This window comes from Pongo pygmaeus, chromosome 11 (assembly GCF_028885625.2).
Source record: "Pongo pygmaeus isolate AG05252 chromosome 11, NHGRI_mPonPyg2-v2.0_pri, whole genome shotgun sequence".
NCBI classification, from domain to species: domain Eukaryota; kingdom Metazoa; phylum Chordata; class Mammalia; order Primates; family Hominidae; genus Pongo; species Pongo pygmaeus.
Genome location: NC_072384.2, coordinates 49,299,270 through 49,315,555, shown reverse-complemented (window position 1 = coordinate 49,315,555; position 16,286 = coordinate 49,299,270). Strand labels below are relative to the sequence as shown.

General features: G+C 40.3%; 1 protein-coding gene across 2 annotated transcripts in view; it reads right to left on the bottom strand.

Annotated features, from left to right (window-relative positions):
* The window catches only part of LOC129031676 (putative uncharacterized protein encoded by LINC00269), a 378,338-nt gene that overhangs the window by 55,061 nt on the left and 306,991 nt on the right, over nucleotides 1-16,286 (bottom strand). The gene's annotated exons all lie outside the window — the stretch shown is intronic.

The window sequence follows — 16,286 nt, the reverse complement described above, 5'->3', positions numbered from 1 at the left end:
ACAGTGTTTTGTCATGTTGCCCAGGCTGGTCTCAAACTCCTGTGTTCAAGTGATCTGCCCACCTTGGCCTCCCAAAATTAAGACAATATGGTTTCGTGCAGAAAAGAGATAATATAGCAGGCCTGAAATGGCTATCCTTAGAAAAACCTGCTTGCAAGCTTTGCCCTTGACTGGCATCTGGAAACTTGGATTTCAGAAACACTGCCACCATTCCTAGCTGAGAAGAGTGGCTCACTGCACCCAAACTGTGTGAGCAGTGTAGTTAACACTGAACACCTGATTTCCTTCTGGGAATCAGGGATTTTGGAATGTGGTAGGCAGGGGGTGCCTACCAGACTTACCTCAGATGAAAACCCTGGGCACTGTGTCCTGAATGATTTTCCCTGGTAGGCATATCAGGCACATTGTCCCAATTTATCACTGGAGAAATTAAGCACATCCTGGGTGACTGCACTGGAGAGGACTCATGGAAGCTTGTGTCTGATTGCCTCTTGACTTTGTCCCACCCACCTTTTGCTTTAGTAAATTTTAGTTTGTGTCCTTTCACTGTAATAAATCGTAGCAGTGAATATGACTGTATACGGCATCCTGTGAGTTCTCTTAGCAAATCACCAAAACTGGGAGTGGTTTGGGGAACCTCCATCACAGTGTTTACCTTATCTCTCTGTCTAAATTGTGAACATTTTCTAGGATAGCAACCATGGTGTAATTGTCTTTAAATCTACTCGTACTGCCTTGTACATGGCAGATATCTAATTGAGGTTTGTAGTTTGAGACAAAAGACCTAGAGAGATACAAACAAGACAGTTTCATCAGGCCCTTAGACAGAAAACTTAATTCTAGTGAAGCATGTCTGTGACCCACAGGGGAAACTATTAAACCACTACTGCTTTACAATGATCCAGAAAAAATGTTTGTATTTTCTTTATATACAGAGTACATTTTCCCAGCAGTTGAAGGCTAAAAGCAGCAGTAAGTCAAGCTTCTGCCTCACCCCATCATGGTCTCTCAAAAGTAGTTACCAGTCATGGGGGCATCAATTCGTAAAAGTCCCTGTCTAAGGATTCCTACCTGAAGGTTTGGAAATGTGCCCATCATGCAGGTAGCTAATACATTTTGAAAATAAATGGGACTGCTCTCTCCCTAAGCTCATTTCAAGTTTCTTCCATTTCAACTGATTAATGTGTGGGCTCACCCACAGTAACTCCACCCTAAGAGATAGGGTTTCTAACAGTTGGTGCAAAGACCAGGATAGGCATTTTGCCCAGTTTGCAAAACCGTAACAGTCCTGACTAACACAGTTTTAAAATGGTGATGTCCTGGTAAGACAAAGCCAGTTCACTTAGAGAAGACACTTCATTTTTATCTTATCTTTAGCTAGTTTAACAAAATTTCTGACAATGATGCACAAATGAGGGAAAGACAAAAGAAAAACATCCTGTTTATTGCAAAGCTAATGGAAACATGTACCAATTAGGAGATAAACAATTCACTCTATTGGAACTTGTCAGATATTATTAATCATTTTTTAAGAATTATATACATGTCAGGAAAATATAAAACATTATCTCCTCCCTTTCCTCTTTCCTTTTTCTATCTCTATTGGCTTTTACAGAAGATTCAGTTCATCTATACCCATTAAAATAGCCCTGTGTTGTGATCTAGAAACCTGTGTGTTTCTCATAAATCATTATAAACTCTGTCTTCCGAACAAAGAAGCTGTATTTGCTACAAATAAACAAATCCCAGAAGATTAGAATCAGTGTATAATTCAGAAAAGCTGAACAAGGTTACATTACATTTTAAGCAAAGGAGGAGAAATTTTTCAAACTTATACATTTCACAGACCTAGCAAATTTAAAAAATTTTTGTTTTGACTTAAAGCTTTGCAGTTATCATTGTACCTATAATGTAGAAAAGTATTTTAAAACTTACAGAATTTACAAAATAAATTTTTTTCTAATGACATCTCAATTCAACGAGTATGAAAAAGCTTATTTGAGTAGATATTTATTTTAAAATGGCAATTTTAAAATTGACTCAAAAACACATTTTTAAGTTAAATGCAAGCAAACTTTGCATTCCAAATCTGCTGCACCAACTGGCATACGGCTTAGTTAAAAAAAAATAGTTTTATGTTTGAATAGTAGTTGTACTCTGGGTTTTCCTGGAAGCGCTGTTTATTATCTCCCTTATATTCCAAATAACTACAGATGTTATTCACATTTAAATTAGCAAATATTTGCTATCCTGTAGGGTTTCATAAATTGCTTGATTTTTTTTTTAAAGAAATCTGCTCATTAGGAAAGCATGGCTGCATTACAAATAATTGAAATTAAGCTAATTCTTTAATTATTTGTATCTAAAAATTAATGTAAGTTCTTATAAAGAATTGACTCTAAGCTACAGAACATTTCTAAATAAATGTTGGCCAAGATTGGTTGCACACAAAATTTATTTTCTCATGAGGCATGAGGAATTTCCTTTCAGTACATACATAGCAATCAATGTCCTAGAAACGAATACAATTGAAACTACATTTTTAAAAGCCATGTTACTTTCAGCCTTCCCTTTATTAAATTCTTTCATCACACAGTTAAGGCAAAACTTTGAAAAATTCAATCATTTATAATACTGTGTGCACCAAGTAGTTTTCCTGAGAACTACTGAATTTATTGCATTAGTGTCAGCTTTCTCATCTCTGCAAACTATTAGGCTGTAATTCCAGTGTACAGAGGACTTCTGAGTTGTAAAATGCTAAGAATCTTTCTTATTTTGTTAAAATAAATAAGATGATAATCACCTTGTCTAAGCACTTAAAATTTTCAATATGCAGTTTCTGAACCCATGTTTAAAGTGCTCCAATTTCACATTTGTGGGCTGTATAAATGAGAAACAGAAGGTCTCCGCAGAACTTCTCAGCATCCAGGGTCTCTGAGCTCAGGACTCCAGCCAAATTAGGTCAAACGCCACTAGACTCTAGCAAGGCTATGTACTAATGGCCCTGCAGAGAGGATTAAAATTCCAGCAGGAAATAAGTTGTATTTATTTTGGTTTTAAAGATTTTCCCTCCTCTGTTTCACATGAATTCACATTTCATGTGAATAAGCCGCATTACACAGGAGCCCATTGCAGACAAAGAAATTATTATCTTGTGGTGAATTGTTCTCTACCTTAGCAAGTGCAGAGAAGAAAAATTGACTGAAGAGAAGGATAATGGTGCTGTTAATAAAGATGAACCAAAACAGTGTTTCTGCATAATTGAGTGGCAGCTTCTTCATTGGGAAATTCAGAATTGATCTCAAAGTATTTTTTTTTTTCCTAGACTGGAGCATGCATGCTAGGGTATAAGATATTCAAGAGATTCTGTTGACTAGTGGCAATCATTGGTGCCACTGTGGTTTTTAACCAAGTTAGTAATACAAACTTTTATTAACTAGCATTGGGTTATAAGTTAATACATCTTTTGCTTTATCAAAATAGAAGTAGTTTATTTTTTCTGATTATTAAAGCAACCTATGCATCCTGTAAAAAATGTAATTTAAACAAAAAAACAAAAAACATTGTCTATAAGCCCATTACCAAAAAATAAGCATTATAACAGAAGCACTATATTTTTTCATTTTTCTGTGCATGGGCACACATTTTAGAAAAAAATAGGACAATATTATACATATGACTTTGTAATATACTTTTTCATTTATTGTGGGAAGGCCTTGTATATATCTATATATCTATACCTATCATGGTTGTTAAATTTGTACAAACATACCATAATTTGTCCAGTATCCCAATAATGTGCATTTAGGTTATTTCCAATTTTTATTTAATAATTAAACAATGCTACAATGAACATCCTTGTATAATTAGCTTTATATGTTAGTCCTATTGTTTCTTCTCTTTCTTTCTTTCTTTGTTTCTTTATTTATTTTCAGATGGAGTCTCCCTCTGTTGCCCAGGATGGAGTGCAGTGGTGCAATTTCAACTCACTGCAACCTCTGCCTCCTGATTTCAAGCAATTCTCCTGCCTCAGCCTCCCTAATAGCTGGGATTACAGGCGCATGCCACCATGCCCAGCTAATTTATTTATTTATTTATTTATTTTTAATTGGAGACCAGTTTTCACCACGTTGGCCAGGCTGGTCTCGAGCTCCTGACCTCAGGTGATCTACCTGCCTCGGCTTCCGAAAGTGCTGGGATTACAGGCATGATCCACAGTGCCCAGCCCCTCTTGTTTCTTTAGAAGAATTCTTAGAGGTGAAATTTTCAGGTCAAATTATATGCAGATTTTCAAGACTTTTGATAAATGTTATTAAATCATCTTTCAGGAAAGTTGCAACAATTTTTATTCCTGCTGGCAGTTTGTGAGTGCTTATTTTTCCATTTCCTCTCCCTAGATGGGTATGTCATTAGTTTTTGCTCATTTATTAAATCAATGCCAATTTATGGGAAAAATTAAAATGTCATTTTTGCTTTAATTTGCATTTCTTTTATTATTATTGAGAGTGGCTATCAGTTTATATGTTATATCTTCTCTTGTGGATTATTCATGTCTTTTGCTTATTTTTCCCTTTGAGTTTTTTATTCTTTTATTAATTTGCAAGAGCATTATTTATTGAAGACACTTCTTTGTATGTCATCTATGTCACAACAATTGTTCCTAGTATATCCTTCATTTTTGACCTTGACTTCTTTTAAATGCTACTTTGTAAGCTGCTTCTAAGTCATTTCTGAATGAGGGGATAGGTTGGTAGACAGGCACAAGGATGCAGAATTTTTAAATTGCAGAAGAGTAACTTGAATCCAGGTATCTTTGCAACATCCACATTTTTATACTCTATTCTCCCCAAATTTTGATTGTCTCGAATTTGGCCTACAGAATATGGAAACAGTATTTGAAAATGTGGTCCTCTTACTCTCTAAGGACTATATATTATTCTCCATCATACTTTTCTAGAGTTCTGGATTATAATAAATAATGTAATATCTCTGCACATTCCATAAGATCAAAATGAGATAAGCTGAAACTGAGCTACTTGCATCATCATGCCACGGCAGTCTCCTTTCCGTGCGTAGCAGCCCTGAGTCCTGTGATGACAGCTGTGGGAAGATGCAGTTTTCAACTTCAGGGATCTCTTCATTCATTTAACATATTTGTGGATCTACCTACTTGCCCAGTCTTAGTTTTCACAGAGACAGAATGTAATCCTTGGAACTCAGCAATTGCTCCTGTTCTCATCCATTCCACGAATATTTCCATAAAACTTCTGTGTGGTGACAGTAACTAACAATTACTTTATGTCTGATGTTCTTATGTGTACTTTGCATTTATCATTCATCTAATCCTCACTCTAAGCAGTAGGTGCTCTTATGATCCTCTTTTACGGATGAGGCACAGAGGTCAAGTAACTTGCTCAAGCTTGCAGTTTATAAGTAGAGAAGATGAAAGGGACACAGGCTGTCTGGTTCCAGAGCCTGTGCTGTTTACCACTTGCCTGGGCTGCCTCCCAGCATGCTGGACCTTCCCGACAGGGAGTGCTGGATGTCAGGTTGAATGCATAGATATACAGGGCCTCACCACATGGTGGGGGATGGGACACACAAATGCTAAGCAAATGCCAAGCAAATGCCCATACTGACCGCAGAGAAATAATCCATGCGGCTTGGATTTTGGAAGCCACAGCTTTCAGAAAATATTTCCTAGAGAAGAGATGCCAACGGAAATGAATGGAGAAATGTGGGCTTTATAATCAAAGAGTTTGTTAATGCTGAAAATGCAATACCTGAAAATAACACTTAAAAGTGTGACTTGGCCAGGCGCAGTGGCTCACGCCTGTAATCCCAACACTTTGGGAGGCCGAGGCGGGTGGATCACGAGGTCAAGAGATCAAGACCATCCTGGCCAACATGGTGAAACCCTGTCTCTACTAAAAATATAAAAATTAACTGCGTGTGGTGGCACACGCCTGTAGTCCTGGCTACTCGGGAGGCTGAGGCAGGAGAATCGCTTGAACCCAGGAGGCGGAGGTTGCAGTGAGCCGAGATCGTGCCACTGCACTCCAGCCTGGAGACAGAGGGAGACTCTGTCTCAAAAAAAAAAAAATTTTTTTTAAAAAGTGTGACTTGTCTTTGCAAGTCTTCAGCCTCCTGGGTTTATGATTTACTTGAATGTCCAAAAGAAACTGGTTCAAGACCACATCCCACTTGCTACGGGAAAGCTAGTGTGTCAACACATTTTCAGAATTTCTGAGGAGCTTGTATACTCCTGACTCATTCCAAATTTCTCTTCCTGGCTTATCTTCTATAACTGCTGTCCTTATTTCACTGTTTCCTCTGACTTTCCATTGATTTCTCTTAAAGAACCCCTACACAAATCTAGTGTACGTAATAATCTTTTACAGAGGATTTAGTATAACTGAGGAGTAAGAAAGGACACTTAAATTTTAGACATCACAGTGCTAATATTCCACAGCCACCACAGCCTGAAATTTCTCACTGGCCATTTGTCTCCTTAGGTTCCAACTTCTGTCGTAGTGAGGGCTGTCTAGTCTTTTCCTAGACCCTTTTTTCATGTCTATTAGCCATAAAATGTGCTCATAAGCAGCCCCTTCTTGCAATCAAAGTCCCACTCTCTCAGTATAGACAGCCTCAGCCACGTGTCAAGAACAACTATCTCAATTGTTTCACGGTAAAGAACAACTGCTAATGTTGTTATTAGTCCAATAAGTATTTTCCTTTAAAAAATTAAATACTTTCAAACAATGATCAAATTTTAAATTGGAGCACAAATTTTAAAATTTTCAAAAGTGCTGAAGGAGATATTTTCACAAAGGGGAGAAGAAGAGAGAAGAATAGAGAAAAGGAGGTTTGAATGGGTGAGATTTGTCTTTGGAATAAAGTTGGAAAATGTGTCCTAAAGCATCCCGTTTCATATTTATTTTTGCTTGTTTGTTTTATATTGGTTCTCTTAGAGAAATTCTTTAGATAGTAGAGATGGATGTTTCAGAATGTGTTTCTTGCTCAGATGTTTTAGAAGCATGTCTATTGCCTAAATTAAAGTATACCTAGCAACTGCAAAAGCTAGAATATTTTTACATAATTATTTCAGTTTTCCCTGTACTTTCTTATATTTATGGTACACAATATACCAGAATATAGTGTAAGCATGATGAGATAAAATTTTTTTAAAAAGCGTCCTGGATTATTAATCAGGAATCTTACTTTTGCTCTGTATACGCCCCTAATTCAGAGGCTACAAAGTAAGGAAGATAGCACTACATGGTGGCTTAAAATTCCTTTTGGCCTGGAAAGTCACCTAAGACTTGATCAGTCTCTTAACAGCCCAAACCGCGGCCAAAGTGAGCTGACTGATCCCCCACTTTAAAATGGACTTACTCATTCCCGTCCTGGGAATGGTGCTGGCTGAGCTCCACCCCTGGCATAGGCCTTGGCCAAAGGGAAATGCATCATAATTCTAACAACTGGCCAGTGCAGGGGTGGAAAGCTTGGCCCCATGCCTCGCTTCAGGACTACCCTAAAGCCCAAAACCAGATCCTGGGGATCAGCTGAGATCTTTGCTGCAACCGTATTTTAATTTCACTTCTGTCAAATTCTGCCTCCTTCTCTTCCTCATGAGCATCATGGCTGACAGTGTGCCAATAAACCTCCTGAAAGAATGCGTGTGATTCTCCTCTTGGAGTCTGTTTGCCAGGGAACCACTAGGAAGGCTGGTGCCGGGAGTGGTTCAAGGAAGCAAACCCTAAAATTAGATTTTTAAGGGGAGTCCAGTGCTTACTTGGCAAGGAGGACCCCATCACTGTGACATTTGAAGTACTGATAGTCCACGGCATACTCTAGCAGTACAATTGCTACAATTTTCACTGGTGTTGGGATGGGACACCTTTGAAAGAGAATGCGCTGGTGGGTGCAGTATCACAGATGTGAAGAGATCTAAGGAAAGTAATAATTATGAAGACACGTTTGTCCTTTAATTACTAAACAATCCGAACACTTTTGTGGAATGCCATCTATACATCAGAAAGACGCAAATAAAAGTTGTTTATGATTAATCAGCAATTTAAAGCAAAGTGTGAAAATCAAAGGGCCTTTTGGCAACATAGAAAGACTCTGATCTCCAGAAGGGCATAACAAGCTGAGCCTTTGGTTCATGGCTCAATTAAGTATCATGGAGCACAAAGAAGGTTGAATTCTCATTTCCAGCCAGTCTTCTGGCCAAAGTAGGGGCAATGGTTAGGAAGAGCTAGGGCCCTGAGACTGCAATAGGAATGTCTCATTCATGCACTTAGGAGCCTTGAAATCCCAGAGTCTCCTCACCCTTTTGGACATATAGAAGTACTTTGACTTTTCCCTTTCAAAGGTGAGCACTTCCCCTGTGGCTGAAAACAATACAGAGGCCTCTGCCTTGCAAGACAACACAGCCCTCCTCCTCCCCCACTGGGATCCACCCACCTCTTTTCTCCCTGCTGCCAGACCAGTAACTTGGATCATGTCACAATATAACCAAGCTAGAGAAATGTTGGACACACTAAGGGAGAAAAGGGATGATATGTTGAAGGAGCTGCAGGACCTAGCCAATGTGTACTAGTAGGAACTAAAAGAATCTATGGAACTGGATCCTGAAGGTGTTGAGTCAATGTAGGGGAAAGGTGCAGAACGTTACGTTGAATGAAGGAGATTTTATCATTAGGAGAACAGTTTTCTCTACTACAGGTTTTAACACCCTAGCAAGGACCTCAGAAAATTAGAATAACATGGTGCTGGAATATAGCTCCTAGAAGTTTGGAGGAAGGGATGGCTCACACTAAGTAAAGTAGAAATTTCAGAATAGCTGTTGTAGATGGTAGAACAAGGGATCAAATTACTCAGAGAAATGGGCATGATAAGCGGATAGTCTATGAAAGGCATGAAAAACCAATCAGCTGGATACATTCCATCAGAGGACTTGGAGGATGTACTATTTACCAAAGGGATGAGCAATGTTTTTGTAAGCAGAATGCTAGCATCATGGAGAGGTTTACTGGTGTCCGGTAGTGGGATATTCTGTTACAAAACTGGGCTTCAAATAGCAGTATGGATTATAGCGGGAGTTTACAAACTTTGCTGCACCTGGGCATCATTAAAAATGATTGATGCCTGGTTTCCATCCAAATATTGTGGTTTAATTGGGATAGGTTGCAAACTGGGCATCAGGATTTTTGTTTAATTACCAAGTGATTCTAATATTGGCAGAGTTTGGGAACTATTGGATTATAGTATATTAACTAACAGAGGCTAAGTGCCAGTGCTTAGCCATCAGACAAAATGAGTGCAATTATAATAAAGATATTAGAGTAGCATTCAAGAGGGGCTGAACTAAAGAGAGCTATGGATATATTTAGTACAAGGCATTCCTGGGGCAAGACGCATGGACAATCAACAAAGGTACTAATGGAAAACTCAAAAGAAATCAAGTGTATTGAAGAAATTGAGAGCAGCCAGCCCAATAAAAAGTCATAATTCCTACTTCAGTCTCTGAACCCGAACCAGTGTTCAGACCCAGAACACACTGACTGAAAGAGCAGCAGAGTCCTTAAGTAGAAGGACCCTGAATCACCATGACATCCCTAGTCTTTCCTCAAGAGAATGGCTCTTTATTTGGATAAGCAATCACTGGGACCTATGGCTATTTATTTGGATAACCATTCACTGGGGGATAGCAATACTCAGACATTTCAAGGACTGTTGGACTGAGGTTCGAGATCATGTTAATTGTACTGGATGAGCAAGAAGCAACAAGTATAGTAAAGACTTTCATATGACATGTACGATGCAGAGAATAGAAAATAGACTCTCCAAAGACTCAGAGTCTCAATAATCAGTTAAGATTTTGAAGGTCAAGCAGTCTGGGACATGCCAGGAAATCCACTCCAAATTAAGGACAAAGTATTTCATCCCATGCCTCCCACTACGAAGAAGAAAACACAATATCTGGTAGGCCACTTTGAGTTTTGAAGGCAACATATTCTATGCTTGAGAATCCTCCACCCACCCACTAAGCTGCATGAAAAACTGCAAGCTTTATGTGGAATACAGAGCAGGAAGGGGAGCTGGAGCAGATCTCTGCATGACAATAGGCTTTAATCCCCAGATTAAAAGAAACAATGTGGGGATAATGGCAAATGGCAAGTATGTTCAATCTAATGATATACTTAGTGATTTATCTGGGATTGGCATACGCATGGCCAGAGGAGGCAAGTAAGCCAGTAAGCTGTAGCAGGTACCCAGACTCCCATGACGTCTGCCTCCAAGTCATCTACTTCAGCTCATACCTGTGACTGAATGGAGGATCCCTTATGACAAACCAATAGAAGAAGAAAAGCTGCTAAGCTTGGTTAATAAATGTGTTGGTTCAGCACATTGGGTGCAAAGTAAGAAAGAACTGTTCAGGAGTGGCCCTCACTAGCAACAGTGAGAGAAAGTCTTCCCTTTGACCTAGCTCTGGGTGAGGCATCTGATCACTTAGTTTGGAAAGACAAGTAACCTGTGAATGGATTGGGGCATATATGGGCAGTATTCTGAATGGCCTGGGTGGTTGGCAGAGCTTCTCTCTTAGTCTTCTTGTGTTGCCATAACAAAATACCACAAACTAGGTGGTTTAAACAAAAGAATTTTCTCACAGCTCTGGAAGGGTCTAAGATCAAGGTGCCAGCAGAGATGATTTCTCCTGAGACCTCTTTCCTGGGCTGGTGGATAACCTCCCTCTTGCTGCTCATCACATGGTTGTGCTTTTGTGCATGCACATCCCTGGTATTTCTGTGTGTCCTAATTTCTTCTTATAAGGACTCTAGTCAGATTGAAGTAGGGCCCACCCTAATAGCCTTGTTTTACCTCAATCAACTCTTAAAGACCCTATCTTCAAATACAGTCCCATTCGCAGGTACTAAGGGCTGGGACTTCAACATATAAATTTGGGGGAATGCAATTCAGCCTGTAACTCTTCTAAGGCCCTATAAAGAAAGAGATTGAAAGATCAGGGACAAGGAGGTCTGGGGTCTGGGAAAGAGTCATGTGGATGGACCTTTGCAAATGAGCACCAATTGTAAAGAGTTTTATTTTGCATTCATACACCCAGGAAAGAGCTTTAGAAGGCTTATCAAACAATCATCTAGAAACATTGTTTTAGCCAGCTGATTTTTGCCAACCTCTGTCATTGCTGCTCTAGGGTTGGCACATGGATGAATGATTGCAGTAACCATGGTAAGGGATGGAAGCCATATATAGCAAAATAGCATAGACTCTTTTGGCTTAGCTACTGCTGCCACAGAATGCTCAACCTGCTAACAACAGAGATCTATGCAGAGTTCCTGATATGGCTACATTTTTCAAGGAGAGCAACCAGCCACTTGGTGACAAGTTGATTACATTGAGAACCTTTTACTCTGGAAAGATTAGCCACTTATCTGGATTCAACACATATTCTAGGTATCAATTTGCATTTCCCATCATTCAGTACCACGCTCTGAGGATTTACAGAGTGTTAACTTCACTAACATGAAATCTTCCCTAACAACACATGTAGCCAAGGAATCTACTACACAGCAAAGAGGTATGCATGTGCCCACAGGATCTAAAATTTTCATCACATACAGCACCATCTAGAAGCGATAGGCCTGGCAGAGCAAAAGAATGGCTTTTTGAAGGCACAACTGAGCTATCACCTTGGAGAAGAAACTGTGACAACTGGCTGCCTTTCTACAGGACCCTGGCCATTGTAGGGTGCATGTCCCCAATAGGTAGAAAACATGAGCCTTGAAACAAGTGGTGAAAGTGAGTGTGGCCTCACTTATCATTACTTCCAGTGACCACTTGGGAAATGTGTCCTCTCCGTACTCACTGCTCGGGGCTCTATGGGTTTTCAGGGGAAAGCTGCTGCAGGGCACACAGAAAGAGTCTCATTAAACTTACAGCCATAGCTGTCTCCTAATCACAGAGGGCTCCTGGTGCCAAAAGACCAGCAGGCAAGAAAGGGAGTTACCTGCAGTGATAACAAACCTTGATCATCAGAAGGAGATAGCGCTGTTGTTCATGAGGAAACAGATCTATTTTTGTTATCACAGTTTCCTTTAGTAGATACTATGGTCATTTATTGCTACTTCTCTGCCCTACTTTGTGATTAAATGGAATATATATATATATATATATATCAATAGCTATAGCCTGAGAGGGGCCTGGGGATCAAGGGCACAGGCCCTTCATAGATGACACTCTGGGACACTCCACCAGATAAGCCACCTGGGCAGAGGAGGTGCTGCCTAAGAAGTGGCAAATAAATCTAAAATGAGCAGTAATGTTGAGTACCAGTTGTGGCCGTAAGAACATTGACTGTTAGACGCACTCTGTTTTGCCCCCTGAACTTCTTTTTCTACTATGGGATCAGATGGAGTGAGACTATCAAAGCAAGTGGATCCCAGCAGCACAGGAGGGACTGTGGTGGATGTCAAGGGGCCCTATCCAGATTTCCTCTCTAAAGTCTGGGGAGCTCATTTTCCTGACAGTTGGGGGTGCTGCCCTCTGAGGGCTCACAACTTGAATCTCTCCCCGAAACTGAAAGAAAGCTTCCTTGCTCAAGTTTATGCCCCTCATTGGGGGCAGCTTGCATCATTTCAGCACCACTTTGAAGGGCTAGCTCATTCCAAGGCTCCCTGAGGGTTCAGCTTGAAGCCTTTATGCAACTGCATCACAGTTCAACTGCCCAATGCTACTGCCCCTGCCTCCTCCCAGGTGCTGCTGCTGAGCACACCCTTCTGTCAACCTTCTGCATGCCTGTTGCCATCAGAGAGCCTGCTTTCTGAGGAACCTAAGAAAGGCATACACTCACTTGGAGGGGAGCGGTTAAGATAACAACCTGAAAAACCAAAAAAAAATCCATGGATCAAATTGAGTTTAAGAAGAAGGAGAAGAGGCCTCCAAACCTTATTTCTGTCATGGCTTCTATATAAAATATCATCCAAATTAGGAAGTTTCTGTCCTACCATCACATTTTTTCAAGGTTTTCTTGGGTCTTGGGGCTTGAGTTACCCCAGGAGTTAAATTTAGACCCAGCCTTCTATGGGTTTGAGTATGCTAACGTCCTTTCTTACTCTGAGAAACAGGGGAAATATGTGTGTGTGTGTGTGTGTGTGTGTGTGTGTGTATACATGTACATATGAATGTGTGTGTATATATATATGCATTATATTCCTTTGAGTTTTAAGTTCAGGGGTACATGTGCAGTTTTGTTACGTAGGTAAACTTGTGTCGTGGGGGTTTGTCGTACAGATTATTTTGTCACCCAGGTGTTAAGTCTAGTACTCATTAGTCATTTTTCCTGATCCGCCTCCTCCCACCCTCCAGCCTCCCATAGGCCCCAGTGTGTGTTTTTCTCCTCTATGTGTCCATGTGTTCTCACCATTTAGGCCCCACTTCTAAGTGAGAACATGTGGCATTTGGTTTTCTGTTCCTGTGTTAGTTGGCTAAGGACAATGGCCTTCAGCTCCATCCATGTTCCTGCAACAGACATGATCTCGTTTATTACATATTTTTTAAATGTAATCTCACCTATGATAATAAGCCCACCCAGTTGTACTTGGTAACAAATCACCATTATATTTATTGGAGTTGAGTATCAGTTGAATTCTGTATATAAAGGATTATTTCATGAAAAAAGTTCAAAGACAGAATTAAATCACACAGGTTAAAACGTCTCCATTGTGTATTCCAGTGGATTTCTCTACCACATCTCATTAATATCCCTGTATTCGCTGTGCCTATGGAGAGTCTCTAAACTTCTATTTGCCCAAGAGTAATTCTGAAAGATTGAGTGTGAAGTAAATATTCCTTTTTGAGGTAGTGAGAGGCACAGTTCAAAGAGGAGGGAGACTGAAAAGAGGATTGTTAGGTTGAGGATAGGAAGGTAAGGGGATAAAAGGGGATGGCTTGAAAGACTCTTCCAGGGAGCATGACTTCATGCAACCAAGAGAAAAAGGAGGTTAAATGGTCAAGGTGCAGTGCACAGGTTCCATCTCACCCCACAGTGAGGCCAGGTATTTCTAACATATAATTACTCTTGATTTCTCTTTTCTGAGAGCCACAGCTTGAGGAGGCATGGAAGTGGAAAAGCCATCAATGGTCTGTAACCAGATCACTTGGGACTTAAATAACTACAAGCTGTTTAGATAACTGCTCCTCAGCCCTGCCAATCCAAGTGTCCTTAGGTGCCCTGAATTCAGCTGCATGTACTGTCCTATGAAATGACCTTTTCCAAGCCTAAAAATCCAGGGTCAAACAGTTCTCAGGGTGTTACCATCCACTCCACCTGCTCCATGTTTCTTTCCCCACTGCCCTCACTGGAAATGCATAAGGAGGAAGGAGACTGGATCCCTATTCCCTCTAGAGCCTCCATACCACCCCTTGGTGCGGAATGGGAAATGGGGAAGTGTTTGGTTGCTGCTGGTGAGCCATTACACAAAACCTGCACCACTGGGATGTTTCACAAAGTGTTTCCTAGTTAGGGTAGCCGCAGTAACCACAGAACAAGATTGATGAACCACAACCAAGCAGTTTTTCACAGACAGACAGCTGCAGGCTCTCTGCAAGTTTCCATATCGTCACTTTCTGAGCATGAGCTGCTTCAGCCACTGAGTCAGTCAGGTGCTAGATATGTAAAGAAAAAGGAAGCACAGCACCTGCATTCAAGGGGTTGGGTCTGGTGGAGACAAAGAAGTGCTGGGAAAGGAACAGGAGGGACAGAAGTAAATAGTGTTTAGGGACTGAGGCTTTGGTGAGGCAGAGCTAGCTTTAAATCCCTGCTCCACCACTGACTGGCTGTAGAACCTTTTTAAAAGTCTTTAACTGTTTGGGTCCTCCATTTCTTAATCTGTAAAATGGGGGTGATAATCCCAGAGTTTTTTTTTTTTTTAAGGAAATAAAAAGGGCAAGGAAAAAGCTTAGCACCATGCTTGGCATATAGAAAACACCCAATCAATGTCAGCTACGCTTATAATAATTATTCAGGATGAGAATAAACAAGTACTGACTGAGGCACTGGCAAAACATTCTAGTCCGATGTGCTGAATTGCACAATGCCAGTCATCTGAGTTAAAACCATGGAATCTTGTCATTACTCAAACTCATTCTCTGTATTCTGATGTCTCATATTTATATGTTATAACTCCCATCACTTGTCGAGATCCCAGCAAGTGCAAAGAAGCAGAAGATAAGTAAAGCTCTCCCCTCCCCTTGCCCGACACCACTGTGGTCAGCAGTATATTGCAGTGCTTGCAGGTGGGTTCCCAAGAACCCATGGGAGAGTGACAAGGTGAAGATCCAACACAGGAGGGGACAACAGGGGCCTCACCTTGGCCTATTTTATTTATTCTAATCTATAAACTGGACTTGTATTATAAGGAAACTAAACAAATATGTTACCTTCTAAAATTAAAACATATTTTAATAGTGACCTTCCTTGTATATGCTGTTTTAAAGTAAAAACAACTTGTTAATAGTTTGGGTTAATATTTTTGGCCGGGCACGGTGGCTCACGCCTGTAATCCCAGCGCTTTGGGAGGCTGAGGTGGGCGGATCATGAGGTCAGGAGATCGAGACCATCCTGGCTAACATGGTGAAACCCTGTCTCTACTAAAAATACAAAAAATTAGCTGGGCGTGGTGGTGGGCGCCTGTAGTCCCAGCAACTCGGAAGGCTGAGGCAGAAGAATGGCATGAACCCGGGAGGCGGAGCTTGCAGTGAGCTGAGATTGCACCACTGCACTCCAGCCTGGGCAAACAGAGTGAGACTCCATCTCAGGAAAAAAAAAAAAAAAAAATTGTAGGAGACCTTCTTCCAACACTCTTAAAATCACACTGAATAGCTGTTGCCTCTTTTACCCATGCCTTGTACTTGTTCACAACCCCAAATACTTCCAAATTACCACATATGAAGACAATATCAAGTACATTACTTTTTTGAAAAATTTGAAGACTTGCAGAGATAATATTATAAGGTACTGCAGGAAATGGAGTTCTGATATCTCAGAGGTTAACCAGTGAGTATGTTTTAGTAGTTCATAGGCTGTGTGATACTTATCTTGGATAATATCATTTGAAAACAAAATGCATTGTAACAGAAGAAACAGTTCAATCTAGATGATATACTCCATCTGGAATCAAATACTCTACAGGATAATTTTCCCCTGAAAAATTCAGGTGTTTAGGAGTGTTTTATTTAAATTCAACTCTGGCTTTATAATT